This window comes from Mirounga angustirostris, unplaced genomic scaffold, assembly GCF_029215605.1.
Source record: "Mirounga angustirostris isolate CCGP_5_RB_7025 unplaced genomic scaffold, mMirAng1.0.hap1 SCAF_2, whole genome shotgun sequence".
Classification (NCBI taxonomy): Eukaryota; Metazoa; Chordata; class Mammalia; order Carnivora; family Phocidae; genus Mirounga; species Mirounga angustirostris.
This window is the reverse complement of record NW_026991710.1, coordinates 120,826,264-120,834,075: the sequence shown is the minus strand read 5'-3', so window position 1 is coordinate 120,834,075 and position 7,812 is coordinate 120,826,264. Positions and strand designations below refer to the sequence as shown.

Here is a 7,812-nt window from a genome sequence, read left to right as displayed (position 1 = left end):
ACAAGAAAATCTAACACTTGTAAATACCTATACCCCTAACATGGGAGCAGCCAATTATATAAGCCAATTAATAACAAAATCAAAGAAACACATCGACAACAATACAATACTAGTAGGAGACTTTAACACCCTCCTCACTGAAATGGACAGATCATATAAGCAAAAGATCAACAAGGAAATAAAGACTTTAAATGACACACTGAACCAAATGGACTTCACAGACATATTCAGAACATTCCATCCCAAAGCAACGGAATACACATTCTTCTCTAGTGCCCATGGAACATTCTCCAGAATAGATCACATCCTAGGTCACAAATCAGGTCTCAACCGGTACCAAAAGATTGGGATCATTCCCTGCCTATTTTCAGACCACAATGCTTTGAAACTAGAACTCAATCACAAGAGGAATGTCAGAAAAGACTCGAATACATGGAGGCTAAAGAGCATCCTACTAAAGAATGAATGGGTCAACCAGGAAATTAAAGAAGAATTTAAAAAATTCATGGAAACAAATGAAAATGAAAACACAACTGTTCAAAATCTTTGGGATGCAGCCAAGGCAGTCCTAAGAGGAAAGTATATAGCAATACAAGCCTTTCTCGAGAAACAAGAAAGGTCTCAAATACACTACCTAACCCTACACCTAAAGGAGCTGGAGAAAGAACAACAAATAAAGCCTAAACCCAGCAGGAGAAGAGAAATAATAAAGATCAGAGCAGAAATCAATGAAATAGAAACCAAAAGAACATTAGAACAGATCAATGAAACTAGGAGCTGATGTATAAACTACCAAAACTGAATCAGGAAGAAATAGAAAACCTGAACAGACCCATAACCACTAAGGAAATTGAAGCAGTCATCAAAAATCTTCCAACAAACAAGATCCCAGGACCAGATGGCTTCCCAGGGAAATTCTACCAAACATTTCAAGAAGAATTAATACCTATTCTTCTGAAACTGTTCCAAAAAATAGAAATGGAAGGTAAACTTCCAAACTCATTTTATGAGGCCAGCACTACCTTGATCCCAAAATCAGACAAAGACCCCATCAAAAAGGAGAATTACAGACCAATATCCTTGATGAACATGCATGCAAAAATTCTTACCAAAATACTAGCCAAGAGGAACCAATAGTACATTAAAAGGATTTTTCACCACGACCAAGTGGGATTTATTCCTGGGCTGCAAGGTTGATTCAACATCTGCAAATCAATCAATATGATACAATACATTAATAAAAGAAAGAACAAGAACCATATGATCACCTCAATAGATGCAGAAAATGCATTTGAGAAAGTACAGCATCCTTTCTGGATCAAAACTCTTCACAGTGTAGGGATAGAGGGTATATACCTCAATATCATAAAAGCCATTGATGAAAAACCCACAGCGAATATCGTTCTCAATGGGGAAAAACTGAGAGCTTTCCCCCTAAGGTCAGGAACACGGCAGGGATGTCCACTATCACCACAGCTATTCAACATAGTACTAGAAGTCCTAGCCACAGCAATCAGACAACAAAAAGAAATAAAAGGCATCCGAATCGGCAAAGAAGTCAAACTCTCACTCTGCAGATGATATGATACTTTATGTGGAAAACCCAAAAGACTCCACCCCAAAACTGCTAGAACTCATATAGAAATTCAGTAAAGTGGCAGGATATAAAATCAATGCACAGAAATCAGTTGTATTTATAGACACCAACAACAAGACAGAAGAAAGAGAAATTAAGGAGTTGATTCCAGTTACAATTGAACCAAAAACCATAAGATACATAGGAATAAATCTAACCAAAAAGCCAAAGAATCTGTACTCAGAAAACTATAAAATACTCATGAAAGAAATTGAGGAAGACACAAAGAAATGGAAAAACGTGCCATGCTCATGGATTAGAAGAACAAATATTGTGAAGATGTCAATGCTACCTAGAGCAATCTACACATTCAGTGCAATCCCTATCAAAATACCATCAACTTTTTTCAAAGAAATGGAACAAATAATCCTAAAATTTGTGTGGAACCAGAAAAGACCCCGAATAGCCAGAGGAATGTTGAAAAAGAAAAGAAAAGCTGGCAGCATCACTATTCCAGACTTCAAGCTCTATTACAAAGCTGTCATCATCGAGACAGTATGGTACTGGCACAAAAACCGACACATAGATCAATGGAACAGAATAGAGAGCCCAGAAATGGACCCTCAACTCTGGTCAACTAATCTTCGACAAAGCAGGAAAAAATATCCAATGGAAAAAAGACAGTCTCTTCAACAAATGGTGTTGGGAAAATTGGACAGCCACATGCAGAAGAATGAAACTGGATCATTTCCTTACACCACACACAAAAATGGACTCAAAATGGATGAAAGACCTCAATGTGAGACAGGAGTCCATCAAAATCCTAGAGGAGAACACAGGCAGCAACCTCTTCGACCTCAGCCACAGCAACTTCTTCCTAGAAACATTGCCAAAGGCAAGGGAAGCAAGGGCAAAAATAAACTATTGGGACTTCATCAAGATAAAAAGCTTTTGCACAGCAAAGGAAACAGTCAACAAAACCCAAAGACAACCGACAGAATGGGAGAAGATATTTGCAAATGACATATCAGATAAAAGGGTTAGTATCCAAAATCTATAAAGAACTTATCAAACTCAACACCCAAAGAACAAAGAATCCAATCAAGAAATGGGCAGAAGACATGAACAGACATTTTTCCAAAGAAGACATCCAAATGGCCAACAGACACATGAAAAAGTGCTCAATATCGCTCAGCATCAGGGAAATCCAAATCAAAACCTCAATGAGATACCACCTCACACCAGTCAGAATGGCTAAAATTAACAAGTCAGGAAACGACAGATGTTGGCGGGGATGCGGAGAAAGGGGAACCCTCCTATACTGTTGGTGGGAATGCAAGCTGGTGTAGCCACTCTGGAAAACAGTATGGAAGTTCCTTAAAAAGTTGAAAATAGAGCTGCCATATGACCAGCAATTGCACTACTGGGTATTTACCCCAAAGATACAAATGTAGGGATCCAAAGGGGTATGTGCACCCCAATGTTTATAGCACCAGTGTCCACAATAGCCAAACTATGGAAAGAGCCAAGATGTCCACCAACAGATGAATGGATAAAGAAGATGTGGTATATATAATCAATGGAATATTATGCAGCCATCAAAAAACCCCGAAATCTTGCCATTTGCAACGACGTGGATGGAACTAGAGGGTATTATGCTAAGCGAGATAAGTCAATCAGAGAAAGACATGTATCATATGATCTCACTGATATGAGGAATTCTTAATCTCAGGAAACAAACTGAGGGTTGCTGGAGTGGTAGGGGTTCAGAGGGGTGGGGTGGCTGGGTGACAGACACTGGGGAGGGTATGTGCTATGGTGAGCGCTGTGAATTGTGCAAGACTGACGAATCACAGAACTGTACCTCTGAAACAAATAATACATTATATGTTTAAAAAAAAAAAAGATAGTAGGAAGGGAAAAAAGAATGGGGGGAAATTGGAGGGGGAGATGAACCATGAGAGACTATGGACTCTGAGAAACAAACTGAGGGTTCTAGAGAAGATGGGGTCTGGGTTAGCCTGGTGATGGGTATTAAGGAGGGCACATATTGAATGGAGCACTGGGTGTTATACGCAAACAATGAATCATGGAACACTACATCAAAATAAATAAATAAATAAATAAATAAATAAATAAATAAATAAATAAATAAATGGAAAGAAAAAAATATATATATAAATAAGCTGTTTCAGGCTTGCAAGTAAGCTTTGTAAACTTGAATTTCAGTCTTTAGAAGTTGACTTGGGCTGGATTTTACGCAAACTTGTTCTAACTCTAAAGAAAAATGGTTTCCAAATGTTAGTCTCCCGACACTCGTACTTCACACTGGCCAAAAGGTCCTGGGATTTCAAAGATCCCTTCAGCTCCGAAGCAGAGAACAGTGCCTTAAATATAAAAAGCTCACATTAGGTTCTCAAAGACCATTTGTCCATCTATCTATAATGACTTTGTAAGTCAAGGTTGTCTTGATAGGTTTAGACATGTAGCTATCAGTGTATTTCCATCAAGTAGGAGTATCAATCTATCTTTTATATCCTTAAAACCAACTACACTTTTCTGTTCTTTGCTGGTATAGGATCTGGCAGGCATCATTTTCCAAGAGTCTGGTATTGTCTACATTAATGATCTGTAGAGGAAGTTTACTCCTCCTCTTGGTAATTTCCACAAGCTTGGGGGGCAACTTCTTGTCCACTTTGCTGTCTAAACTGACTGCCTTGCCTCTGACTTGATATAGAATCCGATCAGTAGCACTCTCAACACACTTAGTCTTTCAGTCCTCAAAACAATGCCTGCCCACTTCTTCAGTTAATATTAGGCTCACAGGCACTTGCCATTGATACCAATCCTTTGGCTACAGGCTTCAAAATTTCCATCTTTTTCTCTGTAGTGAATATGATCAGTTGCTTCTTCCTTCATACAGAATCTTAACTGTCCCTCAGTAATCACCTATCTTCCAGGAAGCTGATTTCTTGCCTCACCCCTGTCACCCCATTTTAAAGAATGGGACTGAATAATATATTTAAACTTTCCAATTGATATGCCTGATTCAGAAATAGGGGTGGACATAAAGCACAGAAGTATGAGCCAAGTAACTATATTATAGGGTAGCTCAAAACTCAAGTTGAACATCTGCATGACTATTAGCAGCATCTACACTGATCAATATTAACTTAACATCATCTTTCTCTAGAGAAGCTTTTGATTGAAAGGTCCTAAGAAGAGGCTGCTATATACAGTTCTTAGCCAGTCTGTGAGATCTCATGGGGAATTCAAAGGATTTTTTTTACCCTCAGGTAACTCACTTTGCTCAAATAGGTTTATATCTCTTATCTGTGGGGTAAAGAAGATGAAAAGTAAACTATTTGATGGTATGTGGTGTGAGGTTAGCAGGAGGAATAGCACTATAGATTCTGATATACCTTAAAGGATAGGGGGTCCTATATCTTAAAATTGCTGGCATATTCCCAGATATTGTGTCCATTAGATTGAAGAAGATGCAAAAATGTTAATTGTAGAAAACAAAATAATAAGGAGAGAGAGAAAAAAACTGTATATATACAGCAAAATTATTAGTAGTAAAATTATCAGAGAAGAGCAATAGTATTTTTGTTTATTTGCTTTCCTTTGTTGCATGTTTGCTGGAATAGCTTTTAAATGTTAAATATATGGAATAAAAAATAAATATATAGAATAAAATATGATAATATTAACTGGTCCTCTCCTCCCTACCTCACACACAGTATTTCCCTCATCCCTTTGGTCCTTCACCCCTTCAGGTAGTTAAGTTTATCTGTAGATATTTTTTATATGAGGGAAGGGATGTGACAACAAAAGGCAGTGTTCTTTCTGCCTCTTTCTGGCTTTTGAGTTTCAAAACACTCAAGAGCTCAATGAATGGAAAGGACTCATGGTGTGGGTAAAATATTTTAGATAAGACTTCATGAGTCAGAGCAAATATTCCTCATCCTTTATTTCCCACCCCACCCTGGGCCTCAGACTAATGACAAACAAAATCCTCAGGTTGAAAGGAGAAATGAACATCAGAGATAAGCTATGAGACAAGTAGGATGGTTTTAAAACCTGGTTCCAAAATTCTTTGACACGCTCCTCCTATTGAGAGGTAGGGGTCTAGGTCCCCTTGCCTTGGATCTGCTTGGGCTTTTGGTTTCTACAACCAAGAGAGTATGGCAGAAGTAACTAGTGTGACTTCTAAGGGTGGCCATAAAAGGTAATGCAGCTTCTACCTTATTTTCTAGAACAAGGGCTCTTGGTGCCAGAAACTGCCATGTAAGAATCATGGCTCCCCTGAAGCCACCATGCTCTGAGGAAGCCAAGCAACATAGAGAGGTCATAGTCAGAGCTCCAGTCAGCAGCCCTTGTCTTCAAGCTCTCCCCACCCAGGCTCCAGACGAGTGAGTGAATGCATCCTCAGATGATTCCAGCCCACAGCATTGAGTGTCCCCAGCTGAGGACGAGACATCGCAGAGCAGAGCCGGCATACCTGCTGTGCCCTGTCTAAATTCTCAACCTATCAAATTCTATGAGATAATAAGAAGTTATTTAGGTACACATGGGGTAGAGCCAGCCAGGAGGCAGGAGAGGCCAGAGCTGTCATTCTGGGCAGCCCACTCGAGGATGGCTCCCAGTCTTCCGGAAAGTGCTTGGCTTGGGGAAAGCAAACCCTCGCCTTGCTCCTTTTCAATTGAGAGCATTTTAGGATTGGACCAGAAGAAAGACTGTGGGCAGACACCTGCAGCTCCTCAGGGAAAGATGTTAACCTATGTGTGCATATCCCGAGCCTTTCTAATGGGGTCTCATTCCCTTGTACTGTGGATCACCCAGTACCAGAAGAAAGATTTTTGAAATACGAAAATTACTTTTCAGCCTCAGAAAGACTGTCTTTGAAAAGAGAGCTGAGTTGGTATAGAGGCCGGAGACCCAGAACTGCTTTTACTCAAAACCAGATTGAAGTGTTGGAAAACGTCTTTAGAGTTAACTGCTACCCGGGCATTGATATCAGAGAAGACTTAGCTCGAAAATTGAATCTAGAGGAAGACAGAATCCAGATCTGGTTCCAAAATCGGCGTGCAAAGCTGAAAAGGTCCCATAGAGAATCACAGTTTCTAATGGCGAAAAAAATTTCAACACAAATCTCCTGGAATAGATAGAAACTAAATACGTGAGATTATCTTACAATTGCAGAACATGAAGAATCAATGGAAATATCAAGTGTTAAAAACGTGTTTTCTTTTCTGCATTTAATCTAAGTGTTGTCATTTTTTCCCTAAAATATATTGTAAATATTTACTGTTATAACATGGTACCTATTATACTTGGCACTTTTAGTTACAATAAAGGCCTTTCCTATATATTTTAACAAAATTTTCATAAAAAGCCAGCTATTTTTTAAGTGAGCAAATTTAATCTAATTAATTAGTTCGTTAAAACTCATGACTAGGTGATTCCACAAGCTGGATTCAATTTGCAAAATAATTCAAGTAAAATAATCTGAAGAACGGCACAAAGATCTGATCTGTTTCAATTACTTTTCTTCAAGTGCATTTTGAAACATGATTATTAGGTTCTCTTAATTTCTGGCACGAAGCAGTGAAAATTTCTCACCATCAATACAAATCCTTCTAGCATGCTAGTTTCAAGTTTGTTTTTTTTAAGCAAAATCATAATGGCAAGGTAGAGATAGAAAGGTATCAGTTGTCATATTCATATATATTATATTGCAAAAAGACTCAAACTGGAAATAAATGCAAATTTTTAAAATAAAAAAAAATAAGAAGTTATTTAAGCTGCTAAATTTTAAGTTGATTTATTATGAAGCAATAGTAGCTGGAACAGAGATTGTTTCTCTATTTCTCATGAAAGATAAACCTCTCGGATGTGTCTATAGAATCTGGGAGCAAAAGAGACTTGTGTGCATCTCTAGGGTACAGCCCCAGGAAGACAAGTCTCCAGTGAAGAAACACTGCTGTATGTCCAGGCATAAAAGGCCAGAGATAGGCTCACAGAGTTGCCCTGGTCTCTGTGGCACAGAGGGACCTCTATATATCCCCAAATAGCATGGAGGTAAGAGAGAGAACTGCTAGATCTTTCAGAGCCTGAGGATGTGCCCTAGAGGGGCCTGGGTACCTTTTTTAGCCCTGCAAAGCCTATACACAATTCTGAAGTAAAGAGGTAGCCTTTAAGTGACTGATCAATATTTTGTCACCCTGTAGAAT

At 38.7% G+C, this 7,812-nt stretch overlaps 1 pseudogene; it reads left to right on the top strand.

Moving 5' to 3' along the window:
- Positions 1–6,214: 6,214 nt before the first annotated feature.
- On the top strand, positions 6,215–6,743 carry LOC123842339 (homeobox expressed in ES cells 1-like; annotated as a pseudogene).
- Positions 6,744–7,812: the final 1,069 nt, after the last annotated feature.